Source organism: Schistocerca serialis, chromosome 9 (assembly GCF_023864345.2).
Source record: "Schistocerca serialis cubense isolate TAMUIC-IGC-003099 chromosome 9, iqSchSeri2.2, whole genome shotgun sequence".
In the NCBI taxonomy this organism is placed as follows: domain Eukaryota; kingdom Metazoa; phylum Arthropoda; class Insecta; order Orthoptera; family Acrididae; genus Schistocerca; species Schistocerca serialis.
This window is the reverse complement of record NC_064646.1, coordinates 193016817-193033443: the sequence shown is the minus strand read 5'-3', so window position 1 is coordinate 193033443 and position 16627 is coordinate 193016817.

Sequence of the window (16627 nt, the reverse complement as noted above, 5' to 3'; positions counted from 1 at the left end):
CAGGTTCCAAGAACAAGCCTTCTTGATGGCTTAACATTTTGTTTAATTAAAATCAATATCGAAGTGTCTTACTTCATGAATTTTATTCGTTTGAATGTAATTTTTTGAAATTTCTAGTTCTTTGTCTCTGCATTATAATCATAATAAGTTTTCGGTTTTTCTGATTTTGTCCTCCAATATTTCTTTTCACAGCAATTAAAAACAACGAAAAGGCACATATACAATATTCATGTTATCTGTTTTGTTTGTATATCTTCTCTTCCACAGTCGCTGTTTTACTATTCATACTGAAATATATTCTTTGCGACAGTATTAAAAGTATTATTTAGGGCAGAATTTCGGCTGGTACGTTGCCGAGCTATTTGATTGTCTGACGCAATTCTTTGCTTCGCTGCTTTGGCAACATCATCATATTCAATGTTTTCGTCAACTGATCTATGTTTTGGCAAGTATTTGCTGTCCGTTGTGACAGACACAAATTTTTTGCGCATTACGCCTCATTGACCATTCAGTTTTTATATTTTATTACGACCACAATTCAGTTTTGTGTACTTCGCCAGTTTTAATCAGAAATTTTTAGAAAAAAGCGAAATGACTCTGGTATAAATAAAATTTTTATTACAGTCGCGAAAGACGGAATATTTCTCAACGAACATACGACACCTATCTGGTACTTAAATTAAAGGAGATATTGTTATACAGTAAATTTTATATGAAATTTAGGTATATTGTCCACATTTCATTCTCAACATTGTGGCAACTAAAATCGACCATACGGAAAGTATACGCTATGGATTTTTACCTCTGCAAGCTCTTCAAAATTTCGTGCAATGATTTACTACATTTAATGCTGCACAATAACTGCGTTGAACATCGAAACAAAATTAAATCATCAATGGGGGGAAGGTATCAGTCAAGAAGATATGTAAAAATCAAATTTTTGGGCCAAATAGTTTTTGTGAAATTGAGTGATAGGTGTGTCAAAGCAGTCGGAACACCATGTGTCAGCACAGGCGAGCAGTGCAGTGATGACAAAATCGCGCACAGCGCGGAATGCGGGGAGCACGTCTCTGTAGCAGCGAAATTGTTAATGCGGCCGTGGTGGCTTTACTTCATAAACTGCGTGCTCCCCCCTAAACGTAAGTTTGCAAACTGTACTATACTATGGCGCTGCTTCTCTTGGGCGCGTGCATCGTTTGCAACTGGCAACGCAGCAATCTCCCGCGTCTGGGCGGGCATGCGCGAGCCGCCAAGATAAGACTTCAGCTATAGTTCCTTAAGCGTCAGCCACCTCTTCATCATTATCAAATTGTGATATGAGTCCATATCTGCTCGCAGGTAAACCTTGCAATCCACATCTGATTTCGGAACCTCTGCCTAACCATGATGTAATCTAAGTGAAATCTTCTCGTACCTCCCACCATTTTCCAAGTATATTTTCTTCTTATGCGAGTTCTGAACAGCGTTTTCGTTATTAATTGCTGAAGTTTATTGCAGAGCTCAATCAGTCCTTTTGAAAATTTGTCCGCTATTATATTGCCTTTGCTTCCTGGTTTGTACACGATCATTAACGTTCTAATGAATCAGCTCCTGGCCGTAAATACAGCCGGAACAATTGTATTAACGCACAGGTTGCCGTTAAACGAAGAGGAACCGTGTGGTTAGATTTAGATGTTAACCGGTTCAATTCTTTGATTGTAATTGCATTTCTCAGTCATTAGTTATAATATGAATCACGTGTTGTACTAAGCTGTTCGTTGCTGTGTTTGAAAGACCGGGTCACTATTGATGTATTTTAGCTGGGTCTTGTGCTTCCGCCGAGTGAGTTCTCTTGTAATAAGTGTTCACAAGAAATGTTTTAAGACGTTCCTTCAGAGCGGTCTTAATAACTGACAATCAGTTTAACTTTGAAAATTTTGACAGCCAGCTGTCACCAGGGCTTTAGTCAAAATAAGATTGTAAGAAGGGACGGATTGGCATCCAGTCGCTGGTTGCTTTGAAGTAAGCCTTATCATTGTCATGTTGTTTCCTGATTTGTTTAACCTTCGAGCACAGGTGCACATCTTAACCCTTAACCTTTCGACATACAACTTTGAAAGTAAAAATTACGTCGTCTGTTTTGAGTGCTTATATAGTTTTCATGTATTACAGAAGGGCATTTAATAAGACAGGCTGTGTCCAGCGCGGTAGTAAACACCGCTGTTTCACCCGATAACGGGCGGGCTGCAGGTCCGGCCGTCTTGTAATCAATGTCACATTGTTTGCTGTTTTGATCTCTTTTTTGGCAGATTTGTTCATTCTGCTAAAGAAAATGTTATATATAAGTTAAATAAAGAGGTTGTGTTGGAATAAAGTTATATTTGTGGTTCCTCCCTTTCACGTTTTCCTTAATTCCAGTAGGTACCACGTATCAGTAGGAAGAACGAACCATGGTTCAAATCGCTCTGAGCACTATGGGACTTAACTTCTAAGGTCATCAGTCCCTTACAACTTAGAACTACTTAAACCTAACTAACCTATGGACATCACAAACATCCATGCCCGAGGCAGGATTCCAACCTGCGACCGTAGCGGTCGCGCGGTTCCAGACTGTAGCGCCTAGAACCGCTCGGCCACACCGGCCGGCAAGGAACCATGTAAATCGCGAGAAGGCATCTGCACAAACTAAATTATAGATATTACTCTTTTCAGATCGCGGCCCAAAATCTTATTCCGTGCTTTTCCATGGGTTTAGAGGCAACCTGTCCTAGCTTAGTGTTCTGAGCAAGCTTGCTTTCCGCACACAGCTTGCAAATAGCACTTCTGATGTTTATATAACTGTCCATGTTGTGCAATATAAATTTCCTTTTATCTTATCTCTGGTCCTACACACTCCCAAATGATCACCAACCAGTAGTTCATGGTACTTATGAAAAATATAAGGAATTTGTTATTGGGGAACCACCGTTTTCGGCTTTTTCTCATCACGTGCAATGCAACAAACTTCCTTCTTTAATAAATGACGTTTATACACTTCACCCTTTTTCAGTTTTTCTTTAATACCACGAACTTCCATATCCTTCCTTGGATTCCTTTAGACATCTGAGGCACATCAGTTAATACCAAATTAATGCCTGTTAGCTTTTGCTCCTACACCTCACCGTCTGTTTCAAACATCCTACATCGGCTACCACGTTATCAGACCAGCGAATGGTGACGGTATCGGATTTAAATGAGAGTATTTGTAGACCTTATCTTGCTATACGCCCTGTTTGATGTCATCGAATGCTGCACATTGCGCTTCCACCTACTTAAACTTGCGCCCCTGTTTCCGTAGTAATTCAACGGAGCTACTCTATTAGCGAAGACTGAAAAAAATTTTGGAACAATTTGCCTTTACGACGAAACGAAACACACTCTTAATAGTTTAGGGAAGAAGTAATTCTAGTATAGTTCTTGTTCTTTCCGGGACGATAATTATACACTGGGGGGAGACTATATGTCCCAGAAACTGCATGGTAGAGCATGCTAGCTTTATTTTGTCGGGATTTAAAAAGTGACCGTCAAGATCTACCTGGTGTCTGGGTGTCTCCTGAACTGAAACCACAATATTGTCTTTTCGAGTATATTCCTTACTTTCACTTTCAGCTCTACCTTCACCACTTTCCTACGTTTCCGTGCAGTTTTCCTTTCCATTTGGCAATATTGTGTTATTTACATGTAATAATTACTTCAGCAATGCCGTATTGTTGCAAATAAACCACAAGCTACTTCAACTGTTAGCAATTCACAAAAGTGCACCACCAAGACACTAACAGAGAGTTAGCGCACGACTCATTATTTGAACATCGATGTTGGTCTTAGAGACGAGTGTAATTTTTCGACGGCTATAAACACTCTTTCCCCCTGTTCTGGCGCTTATGTCGCTATGCATCATTGGTCTTAGCATTCGCAGCGGAATTTCACACGTTTCCTTTTTTTGCGCTTGACCCGTTATTTACTTACATGCTGCACTTCATGACCACGTTTAAGGCAATAACATATCGCAAGTAGATGTCAAACTATCTTTTCTAACACTGGAAGTAGACTGCAATACTCCATCCATCATTTAAACGTTAAGGGAAAAAAAAATTGCAATACGGGAATCTGAACAATGAAATACAGAATGAAGTCAAGACAGGAAAAATTCCTGAGCGACATAAAACTTAGGATTAATCAGTTTTTTCAAATATCTAGCCTGCACTCCGACTTAAACTGATCAGCCAGAACATTACGACCATCCACTTATCGATATAAACCTGTCTAGGCAATAGCAGCGTCACCTGGCGAGGAATGACTGCTAGTCAGACGCATGCAAGGTGCTTATAGCGTCGGTGAGCGTGCTGTCCGTGTGAAGGGCGCTCGATCTATGAGTTTGACTGAGGGCGGATTGTTATGGTCCGGAGTCTCGGACAGAGCATTTCGGAAACTGCTCGACTTCTTGGGTGTTCGACAAGTGCTGCGGTGAGTGTCTTCAACACATGGCGAACCAAGACGTCGTGGCGTTGGGCGGCCATTACAGATGTCGAACATCTAGTCTGGACAGTCTGGTAAAACAGGACTGGTGGCGTACTGTGGAGGAGCTAACTTCAGTATAGAGTGCAAGTGTATCTGAACACAGAGTGCACCGGACACTTCCAACGGTGGACCTCCGCAGCCGACGACCTATGTTTGTATGTAATAATGCTAGCACGACGACATCGGCAAGTACGAATCGGCACTGGACGTTGGCGCAGTGGGAGATCGTTGCAAGATCTGATGAATCCCGATATCTTATTCATTACGGCAATGGGAGCGTGCGAGTCCGCCGTCTTCCAGGGGAACAGTTCCTTGACACTTGTACGGCGGGTTGGAGACAAGCTGGCGGTGGTTCCATTAGGGTCTGGGGAACATCCACGGATCCAGCGGAGCTCGTGCAATACACCATAACGGACAAGAAATATCAAACACTGGTGGCAGACCAGGTGCGCCTCTTCATGGCAATCATGTTTCTCGACGGCAATGACATTTTTCAGCAAGATAATGCGCCATGTCACAAAGTCACAAGGCGAGATCCAGTTGATGTGCTGGGCCCCCAACTCGCCAGATCTGAACCCAATCGAACACATCTTGGATGTGATTGAACATGGCGTCAGAGCTCATCGCAACTCCTCCCCAGAATTTACGGGAATTAAATGACCTGTGTGTGCTGATGTCGTGCCAACTCAGCGACCTACCAAGGCCTCATTGCTTCTATGACACGGCACGTCGCCGCAGTTATTCGTACCAAAGGTGGACATCAGTGTATATATCATCACAGTATAAAATTACAATAGAACACTCAAGATACATGGCACGTAGGACAATCCCAACTGAGAGACATGATAATTCATTTGGAGAGATCCACTTCGGTTCTACTTATTTAAACCATGGCCGCTTTCGGGTTTTTAAAATCCCAAAACAATGGCTCTGAGCACTATGGGACTTAACATCTGTGGTCATCAGTCCCTTAGAGCTTAGAACTACTTAAACGTAACTAACCTAAGGACATCAGACACATCCATGCCCGAGGCAAGATTCGAACCGTCGACCGTAGCAGTCGCGCAGTTTCAGACTGAAGCGTCTAGAACCGCTCGGCCACTGCGGCCGGCTTTTCAAATCCCATCTTCGGTGAAATTTTAGTATTTTGTTAATACCGAACATGCGGTTGGGCCAATCAGTGTAAGAATTCCCGTCATTGTACGATGTCCGACACTGGGCAGGTACCGTGTGGAGGACCCTCCACACAGCAGTGGTTAGCGTCTGTACGATGCAGCTGCTCGGAGGCGGATGGTTTCGGATAACATGCAATGAGTGGAATTCTTGCACTAAATAGCCACTATTATATATTACCAAATACTGTAATTTCATTCACCAGAACATGGGATTTTCAAGCCTCAAAACAGTTCGTAATTTAAATAAACATTAGCACAACTGAAGCAGATCTCTCTAAATTAATTATGAAATTTTCTTAAAAACAACAGCCCAAAACCAAAGAAAATAAGAACTTACTGAGCCGTGCTGCGGCTCGCGTTGGTGCTGTTGTAGGTTTCCACCCTCTGTTGGAGGCCGGACAGTATTGTTAGTTGGCATTGTTGCCGTTGTTGTCATTTCTCATGTTGACTGGCGGCAATCGCTTTCGCATGCGTTGCCTGTCCGCTAGTGGCAGCAGTGTTGCTTATCGATATGCAGTAACTGTTACCTTATCTTTGAGGCGAAGTCATGGTGTGTCCGTGTCGTGTGAGTCGGCCAGTTCTGTCGGGGACTCCGGAGGAGCCACGAGTGCAGTGCGGTAACACGCCGGGACCGCTGGCGGCACGCATGCACTGCCGGATGGAAGGGCTGTGGTCGCGAGGGTACACGACCTAGTCGTCAACCGGATCCAACAAGCCTTAAATGAGCGGATTTTAATCCGAGTAGGGAAACCTCCACCATTGTGAGATCTCGCGATCCTCCAGTGACTTAAGTTCGCGTTGCTGCTCGCAGTGTCGCCGAAACGAAGAGCAGCGAGTGGAGTGCTTACGGAAGGCGGATCTAATTATCTTTCCTCGACTTCTTGTTACTAATTGCTGCATTCCCTATGTGTTACTGTTTGTTAAGTTCAACCAGCGGTATTTTTTCCGCCTGGTGGTCGCTAACGCCCCAGTTACCTGCCCTGGAGGTTAGTGTATGTAACGGCAATGTAAGTTTCCTGCCTTGCCGCTGCTGTCCGGTAAGGCGTGTAGTTCTGACAGTTTCCTTGATTTGTAGGTCGGTTGGTGTTTCTTCTGCTCTGGTAGTGGTTCCTTTCTCCTTTTGGACGCTCTAAACACACATTCTGAGGACATAGTGCTGACCGCTGGTTCCGGCCTTGGCGTGTTGTTCCATCGTTGCATTGGTTATAGGACGTTAGGTAGCTTCAGCAGATTATCATTAGTCATTCGTTAGACTGCCACTAGTCTGAGTTACCATATTTTGATGTGAATGCAACTCTTGGCTGCCTTTCTCTTTGCTCGCGAAAGTGTTTTTTTCCTGATCTGCTCAGAGGTCGTTTCCTGGAGCCACTGTCTGTGACTGGCCCTTGTGTTTCATTTTTGTGGCATTACATTATTATTTTATTATCAAGTTACCATCGTTTGTCTCACCTGTTTGGGGATCAGTTGCTTGTTGTTTTGATTTAACCTTGTTATTATATTTGCAGTTTTATTGTATGTTCTAAATTTTTTTTAAATATAGTTGCCATTCTTGGCGTTACAGCAAGTTAAACGGTTGTGCTACTAAGTTTATCATCATTTTATCTCACCTGTTTGGTGTTCAGTTGCCTGTCTTTTAAACTAACTTTTGCTATTGCATTGCTGTTTGACAGTATGTTTGTTAATTTTTTTTAGTAATTGCCATTCTTGGCGTTTAAGGCCTTCAGCCGTGAAAAAATTCTTCATTTATTGCCAGTAAGGCCTTCAGCTGTGAAACAATTCTTAATTTATTGACATTAAGGCCCCCAGCCGTGAATGTCGTTACTCTACTTAAAATTCAAATTTGGCAATTGCATTTTTGCAGCAAGCTTTATCTTTGGTGATTTGTCTTTTATATTTTAATAACTGTAATTGTAAGTTACAGGTTTAAACAATTCTTAATTTATGCCCATTAAGGCTTTCAGCCGTGAAACAATTCTAAAATTACTGCCATTATTTTTATTTGTTGCTGATTTTGAATAAATTGTGTATGATAAAAAAAGGCCAACCAATAGTAACTGATTACAGCCCTGTCCACAATCGTAACCGAATCCTGCCTTCCTTGACTACCAGGTTTCGTTTACAATGTTTTAAACTGACTAGTCCTCTTTTAGGGAAGCGAAGCATAGACCAAGGAAAATTGCTGGAAGCAGAACAATGGAACGTGTAGACCACCGTGTCAAATTCTAAATTACATACACAGACCAAAATATCACTTGGTCGGTCATATAAAAGACTGAAGGGCGCTAGAAATATGACTTCAAAAGATGACGATGATGTTGACAATGGCGCAATCGAGTACGATAGTATGTAGTAGAGTGCGACGTATCTCCTTCGGTAATATCAACTGTTTTTGTTTCTCAATAGAGAACATTTCCGTCGCTGTTTGTTTAACTAGTGTTATAAGCAGAGATTTCGTGGCGTTTAGAGTCAAACCATGGTCAGCAAGAAATATGGTGTATTTTATTTCTATCAGGAAATAGGGGTGCTAAATGCGTACTTTATTTCTATCAGTGAATAGCGGTGATAAATGCATTTCGCTCTTTGAAAGCTTAGTCACTGATGTATTGCTCCTGCGTGCGTGCCACCCACCATCGGGTTCAAGATTCTCACTCTGAATTGGTTACATGTCACGATTATGTCGTACTATCTCACTACAGACTTCGTTGTGCTTCAACACACGCATTGTACACTGATGATGGTTTGAAAGTAGTATCTGACCACAAATGGCACAACATGTTACTTCAAGCAACAGAGGGATTCTTTAAAGGCGACACGTACGTAATACAGTTTAACGAATGACAGATGAACACTATTTTGTAGGCACTGAGTTTTTCTATGGTAGAAAACAAATTTAGCAGTGAATTCACGTGGGATTATGCAGATCAAGGCGTCAACACGGCTCTCATAACGTTTGCCAATCCGCAGCGAGCGCTCCTTCTCTTTCAGTTTCGATAAACGGCCTTCTCTGACGGAATTCTGGACTTTGGTTTATTGCTCCGGGACAAATATTATTCTCCGCGAGGCGCGCCAACTCTGCGCATCCGAGGAGGGGCGAGCGCCCCCACGCAGCCCTCTTGGCGGTCGAGAGCGATTCTCTGGCCGGGCGAGGGTTTTTGCTCTCTTCTTTCGCTTTAAAAGTAGCTGAAAGTCCTTAAATAAACGGAGCCTAAGTCGGACCCCTTTTTGTGGCTTCGGGAAGTTATTCAAGTTTCCGTTCAAACTTGGCATTCGTTCTTCTCCAAGTCTTTGCAGAGAACTGTTAAATAATTAGCGGTTTGTTACTTCCCCCTCGGAGCCCCTTCTGCATAAATTTAATCCTGTTAACTTCAAGGGTAAAAGTTACGCATTGCGCATGCGCGATTTCAAACGCTGGTGACACCCCCCCTTCTACAGCTCGCCACCGTCCCCCCTCCCCAACTTTAAGTAATGTCCATCCATGATGGGCAGTGCGGATTAAGACTGCATACACCTGGTTATACCGTCGAATAACATCGATGATTTCCATCAGAGGACTAAAAATCCTGCTTAACCGTGGAACAAACGTGTCACTGAATCTAGGCAAGCGTGCGACGGCATACATCAACTATCATGTTCTATAACGGGTTTTTTCCAGGGCTCATATTCTGGGTTCCATTGGTGGTAGAAAGGTAGGTTCAAATGTTTTCGACAGCTCTTGGGCTAGAGACCATTTGTATACCCAGTAGATGGATCGTTTTACTGTAACTATGCTACAGTATACACTTCCTCCGGCTTCGGTACATGGAGCAAAACAGATGGTTCTTTTTGCGTTATATGTGGTCTATGGTACGCACAAAGGAGCTAATGGAAGCACCATTTAAATCATGGTTAGTTTCTGAAGAAACTCGAAAAATATGGTTTTTGGGTAACGAAACCGACCCGCAGGTTCGAAGACGCCTATGCACAGCGAATGGCTGACATTTTACGATTTGCTCCTAAGACCCTGATCTCGAACAACCTTGAAAACTTCCTTCATATTTGTTACCGGTACGTCCGCACAACAAGCAAGTATTACGGAGATACTTCGACAACTCAAATGGGGATCTCTGGAGGGAAGGCGACTGTCTTTTGGAGGAATGTTGTCGAGAAATTTGAGAGAACCGGCATTTGAAAGTGACTGCAGTACGATTTTACTAACGCCAACGTATACTTCGTGTAAAGACTACGAAGATAAGATACGAGAACTTAGGGCTCTTACGGGGACATATACAGTCGTTTTTCCTTCGCTCTATTTGCGACTAGAATAGGAAAGGAAATGTCCACTAGTGATACAGTGTACCCTCCACCACGCACCTTATGTTGGTTTGCGAATTGTGTATGTAGACGTAGATTTATCCGTTTTCAAGATACAGAGGTTCAAAGTTAACCTACTTGTACACGTAAAATACTCACCTAAAGTCCTGTGTGAGGTGAAAATGTAGTTCATAAAGTGACGTAACACTGAGAAATATGCTGTTAAGTGTGTTCGTTATCATCAGAAGGGTTTTGAGAATGCCATTTTGAAGTACTGAAGCAAAAGCTAAATTTTTGTACATGTAAAATCCGGTGTGAGGAGACTGCACCAGTTAAGAATACTGGGAAACAAGGAAGATTTGGCTGGAAACAATGATGCATGAGGCTAACTGTTGCTTACAGGGACAACGGTAGTCATACAACTTCATGGTAGGGGCAGCTACAGCCGTAGAAATTCACTGTAATTTGAACTTGAATAAATCTGGAAACAGTTGTTAAGTGACGATTTATTCATGAACTATATATCTGCGTTAAGGCAACATCTTATGGTAGACTATAGTTTCACATAGATTAGCACAGGGAGACACTCCCAAAGTTCGTAGTCACAGAAGCCAACCCCATGGAGAGGGAAAGTCGTTGACAAATTATAAGCGGCAGAATACTGGGGCAAATAGAGCAGGGGACGCGACATCTGTAGTTGGTTGCCGTCGCGGCACCTGAAGATGCTGCTTTAACACAGCGTAACCGGTCGTGAATAAATCATCAATTAACAGCTCTTTATGCTTTTACTCAAGTTCATTTACAATGATAATTATTGTTGCTTCAGTAGATTTCTCGTTAAGTGTCTTCGGAAGCTGGAGATGCTATTCAGTTCTTTAATATAAAGCGGGAGGTTATTCCAGATTTCGGTCTCTGCTACTGATAAGGACTTCAAGAAAGTAGCTGAACCTTGGAGTGGGACAGAAGCGATTTTGTTCTGATGCGTACTGATGTTTCTGCCATGTTGTTCAGGTAAGAGCGTTAATGTCGAGAAGCCGGCCGGAGAGGCCAAGCGGTTCTAGGCGCTACAGTCAGGAACCGCGCGACCGCTACGGTCGCAGGTTCGAATCCTGCCTCGGGCATGGATGTGTGTCATGTCCTTAGGTTAGTTAGGTTTAAGTAGTTCTAAGTTCTAGGGGACTTATGACCCCAGCAGTTGAGTCCCATAGTGCTCAGAGCTATTTGAACCATTTTTTTAACCATTTAATGTCGAGGAGAGAGAGATGAGGGACAGTGTTCATTGATAAAATAGTAGGGAAGACAAGGGTATGGAAATATTTGCGCTAGTCTGCACGCAGCCAGGTTAGCCTTGCATATGACGGTAAATGTGATCAAAAAGACGAACATCACAAATATAACGAACACAGGCATTCATAAACAGTTTCAGGAACTGTGAACTTTCCTGAGAAAGGCCTTGTAGTATAACATTGCAGTAATGAATAATTAGAAGTGTGTTTGTAGAAGTTCTTTCTTCAAGTCAGGAGGGAAAGGGTTTTTATATGCTTGTAGAGCGTGGAGAGATGCGGATGCCTTCTTGCACATTGCAGTTGCGTGCTCAGTCCAATTTAGATTTTCAACTCTCATTACTCCTATACTCTTTGCTGAAGGAGAGAAGTTGATTCACGATATTTCTGGCTAATGAGCCTACAATGAATAATTAATGCCGCTTGGGTTTTGGGTGGTTGGACTTTAATCTTATATCCTGAGCCCATTTTGATAGCGCACACAGCTCGATATTGCGATTTTGGATGGTTGGACTTTAATCTTATATCCTGAGCCCATTTTGATAGCGCACACAGCTCGATATTGCGATTCTCGACGGCTGTCTTCAGGTTTACTGGTTTTCCATTAGGTACAGATGGAGGTCATCAGCGTACTTGAGGTGTTCGCAGTGGGACAAATGATGATACATCATTCACATATAATGAAAATGAAAATGTTGTGGGACCTAATACTGAACCTTGGGGGACGCCTGATACGACCTACCTCCACTGTAACTTTACGGTGCTAGACATGACGCATTGCTGGCGAGATGTCAGGTATGAGCGAAACACTGAACTACACTATGTGAGAAATGTAGCCTGCGAAGTGTGGCAACTAAAAAGTCGAAGGAGACAGTGTCAAAGATTTTGATGATGTCTAAGGAGCACATGATAGTCGTCTCTTGTGTATCAATGGCAGGCAACCTACTGGTCATCTGTTACCATTAGTAAGGCAGATCCTGTGCTGCGATGTTTACGGAAACCTGACTGGTATTCGCTTAATAAACTGTTTGTAAGTTTGTTAGCTGGTCGTGGCCTTGAACAGTGCAGGAAGACTGGAAATAGATCGGTAATCAGAGAGTGCTGCGGCAACGTCCTTCCTAGGTAGTGGCTTAACAAGTCCCTATTTCCCGTCCTCAGGGGAAACACTTGTGGTTAAGGAGTGGTTGAAGAAATCTCTTACAGTGGGCAATACTGGACCAATAATAAGCTTCATAATTTGGAAGATGTCTTCATTGTGGCGAAAAACATCACACAAGAAGAGATGAAAGCGGTCAGCAATACTGTCCAAGTAGCCCACAGGTGGCATGGTGCCTTCACTATCGTAAAAGGTCCAATGAAAGCCCAGGCGAACGTCCACCATAGCATACTACTGCCACCACTGGCGATTGTCCGTGGAGCGGTGCATGTTTCGGATAGCCGTTCCCTTTGGATGAAGCTACAATCGCCATTACGTAACTAGAAACGTGATTCATCCAATCAAGGTAACACGTTTCCATTTGCCAACAGTCCCATGCTGATCCCATGCTCCCTGCAGTAATAGTCGTCGATGGCATTGAGTTAGCATGGGATCACGTGGAGGATCATCTGCTCTACAGAGCCATCTTAAACAACGGACACTGAATGGTGTCCACCGAAACACTTGTACTAGCAAAACATCGTACTGCGTCACGCCACAGATGGCCGCCAGTCCTGCTGTACAGAGCGTGGAAGCCTCCTACCTTCAACCATAGATGCTCACGAGAGTAGCACGCGGACAGCGAGCCAACTTCGCCGTTCCCGAGATGTTCGTTCTCCGGCGCCAGGTCATAGCAATCTGCCATTTGTCAAAGTCGTTTCTTTCAGTGTGTTTCCCCATTTGCGGCCTGTAGCATCGCTAGGATTCCTCATTCGTTTCTGCTCTGCTTATGCAATTTCCTTCCACGTCACGAGCCCACAACGTTACTAGGTTGCATTTAGTCTCGCAGTAGCTAGTGTAATTAATATTATGGTTTATCAGTATATTTAGTTGAAAACCTGCAAACCCAACTTCCGCATAATATAACAAGGCCTTAAATCGGAAATAGTTATAATAATAAGGCAATGCTGTCTACAGGGAAGAAGCGAGGCGAAAAAAAAAAAGAAAAGAGTGGCTTTGAAGCCAGCCTTTGCAGTTCGCTTCATCAGAGGATGAAGCTGACACTGGCTGTACCTGGGCTCTGACAGTGCGACAAGTGAAAATTTGTGCCATTGCCTGTCAGTAATGGATACTGAGCACCCGGAATCCAACAAAGCGCAAACGGGCTCCTGACCAATCCTGATGCGTTACCGGGACTCGAACCCGGATTTCCCTCTTGACGTAGGCACTTCCCTTGACCGTTTAGGCTATCCGGGCACGCTTCACGCCCTACCCAAATTTCCTACTTGTCTCCCCCTGTGCACCATACTCTCTGATCGCCGCATCACACTGGATTTCCGTAAGAGTTCAGGTGAGAGAGAGTACATCCGCCGTGAAATGATCCTTATGGTCATTAAGTACATATTTATATTGTATTGTTTTGTGCGTTAACCGGGGATCTAGAAACGACGGAGAGTTTCCGTCCTCGCCGCAGAGGCAGTGGTTCACAACCCCACGGCGACTACTGCAGTCCATGTCATCTCCCCGCCGCTCCACACTGAAGTAATCTTTCAGGGTTATTGTGCGGTTCGGCCCCCACGGTGGACCCTCCCAGGGAACATCTCACACCAGACGAGTGTAACCCCTATGTTTGAGTAGTAGGGTAATGGTGGTGTACGCATACATGGAGAACCTGTTTGCACAGCACGCGCAGACATAGTGTAGCAGAGGCAGAATAAGAGGAACCAGCCCACATTCGCCAAGGCAGATGGACAACCGCCTAAAAACCATCCACAGACTGGCCGGCTCACCAGACCTTGACACAAGTCCGCTGGGCGGATTGGTGCTGGGGATCATGCACTACTCCTCAGTCCAGAAAGCCGTGCGTTAGACCACACGGCTAACCGTGCTAATATTTATATTTGTTGTTAGAAGGTAACATACATCTAAATGTTGTCATCTTCAGTGAAGCGTCGCGCCACCTAATAGCCCTAAGAGGGGACCGAAAGATACAAAGAATGACAGCGCCTCGATCGCCCCCTTCCCCCCACCGCCCTTTCGCAACCCCCCCCACCCCCCCAGGGCCCCTGTTAGATAGTTTACATCACGTCAGAGCATCTTAGCAAGGTCAAAACCTTTGAAAGTGTAAGCCACGACCGGTAAAGAACTGCAGGAAAGGAAAGCACTCCATCGTCCCATTAAAAGAGAACCATCGCCTAATTACCATCTCTTTTTTCCTTCGCAGAAAGTTCTGACTAACCTCGCACTGTCTCAAATTGCCAGATGAATCTAGGAGGACTGAAAGTGGCACAAACAGTGACGCTATTAGTCTAGGGTGCGGAAGAAGAAAGTTCTTTGGAACTATGGGTCACAACCAGAATAGTAAACATACTTTAGGCTATCGCAGACTAATAGTACAATCATAACCTCACATTAGTTGCCACTGCAGTATAATAAATCATCTCCACGATATTAGATGCAAAAGATCTTGATTTTTAGCGGCGGTTCTGCTTATTACAGGGAACATGCATTGAAGGTGACCTGAGGTTAGTTGAAATTGAGAATATCCAGTACTAGTCGAAAGAAGGTGAAGCTACAGAGAAAGCCACCCATATCTAAAAATAAATAAATAAGCAAGCCCAGAAAAAGCAGAAAAGAAGCACAAGGTAAATAAAATACACCGGTTTGTGGCATACAGTGGTTTGGTCCATTTTATGCCACAATGTAAAACAAACGAACGCCTTCCGGACGGGCCTCGCTCAGCCGTTGTTAGTTTTCGTAACTGGTGTCGCTGCTTACAAGATTCCTTAAGCCTGCTTGGGTCGTGCTTAGCTTGGCTTGGATGAGAGCAAATCAGGCTGTCCGTTCTGCTGATAACGTGTGGCAACTTGCCTACTGGGCTACCAGGCAAGTACGGACAAGTTAAAGGCGAATATGTAGACCTCTGGAATCAACGCGTGTCCTGTCCAAAGCCTCAACTTGCTCTTTTGGACGGTTGCGTGGCAGGTCAGCTTCACCCAACGTTATTCACCATTCGTTAGAAACAAATTTCTCGTTCATTCATATCAGAACTCCTCGAAACCTTTCTTTCTACATTAAACGCTCTAATACCAGCAAAACTAATCTCGACACAGTATTGACAACGTTGCTGGGGTCTCTTTTACGAACTGTGATTGTTTCCTAATGACATCGTACATCCTATGTTGCGAAACGCAGTATGTACAGCACTTTTATAGCAGATGCGCGATGTGTGTGCATATTAATACAGGTACGAAAGTAGCGACTTTGGTGGTAGTGTAGTAAAGTGTTGCCCTCTTACTGTGTTTCATAATATGAATAGCAGTATATACGGCATGTATGAAGTGTTATGCAAAAAAGACGAAGGCTATTCTTATGATACCATTTTAAATAAGATAGAACTAAGTTAAATCCCACGAAATGCATAGTTTTATCCGCTAATTAGGTTGTAAAGTAGGTATAAAGCCACGTAATATCAAAATTCATAATTGTGGAATACAATCGCTCCCAGCGTTGCTTCCCTGCAGTTAATTTATTTTATTTTGTTCTTCTGTTTTAGTTTTGGTTTTGCGTCGTTTACGAAAGACGTATTCTTTCTAAAATGTTCCTGTAGAAAAAGTAAACAGCCATTCAGTTGCAAATTGGAATGCTGTTCCAGCCATGCACAATATTTTAAAATTTCTGTAGGAACTTTGCCTAAAATTGTATAGACTAGTGAAAGTACATGAAAAAGGGAAAGGAAAGGATAATTGAGCATGAGGTTCCCAGTTAACTCTTCACAGATGAGTGAAAGTAGAAAGTTCATTTGCAGAGGAGGTAAAAGTAGTGAAGGAGAAAAGAAATGTTTCCTAATTTTGTGGATTATTATTTGGAAAAAAAGTGCTCGTACTAGGGTCATGATGGAGGCCAAAGGTGTAAGGAAGTCCCCACATTGGATGAGAACTGTCCCAGGTAATGTGAAATAGCTAGGCGTTACAAGAGTTGATATGGATAGGAGCTTGTAAGCTGAGCTTCTTTAGATAGAGACCTATTATTTTGGACTACACTCAACTGTGTGATGTACACAAATATGTGTAAATTTTTATTAACAGTGAGAAAGTTTTGGTATACGTCAAAGTCAATATTTATAGCTTTTCTATAGTCGTACACACTATAAAGAAACAGGTGTAAAAGCTTGGCTTTTACCCATTGTGCAAAGCAGATTCTAATTA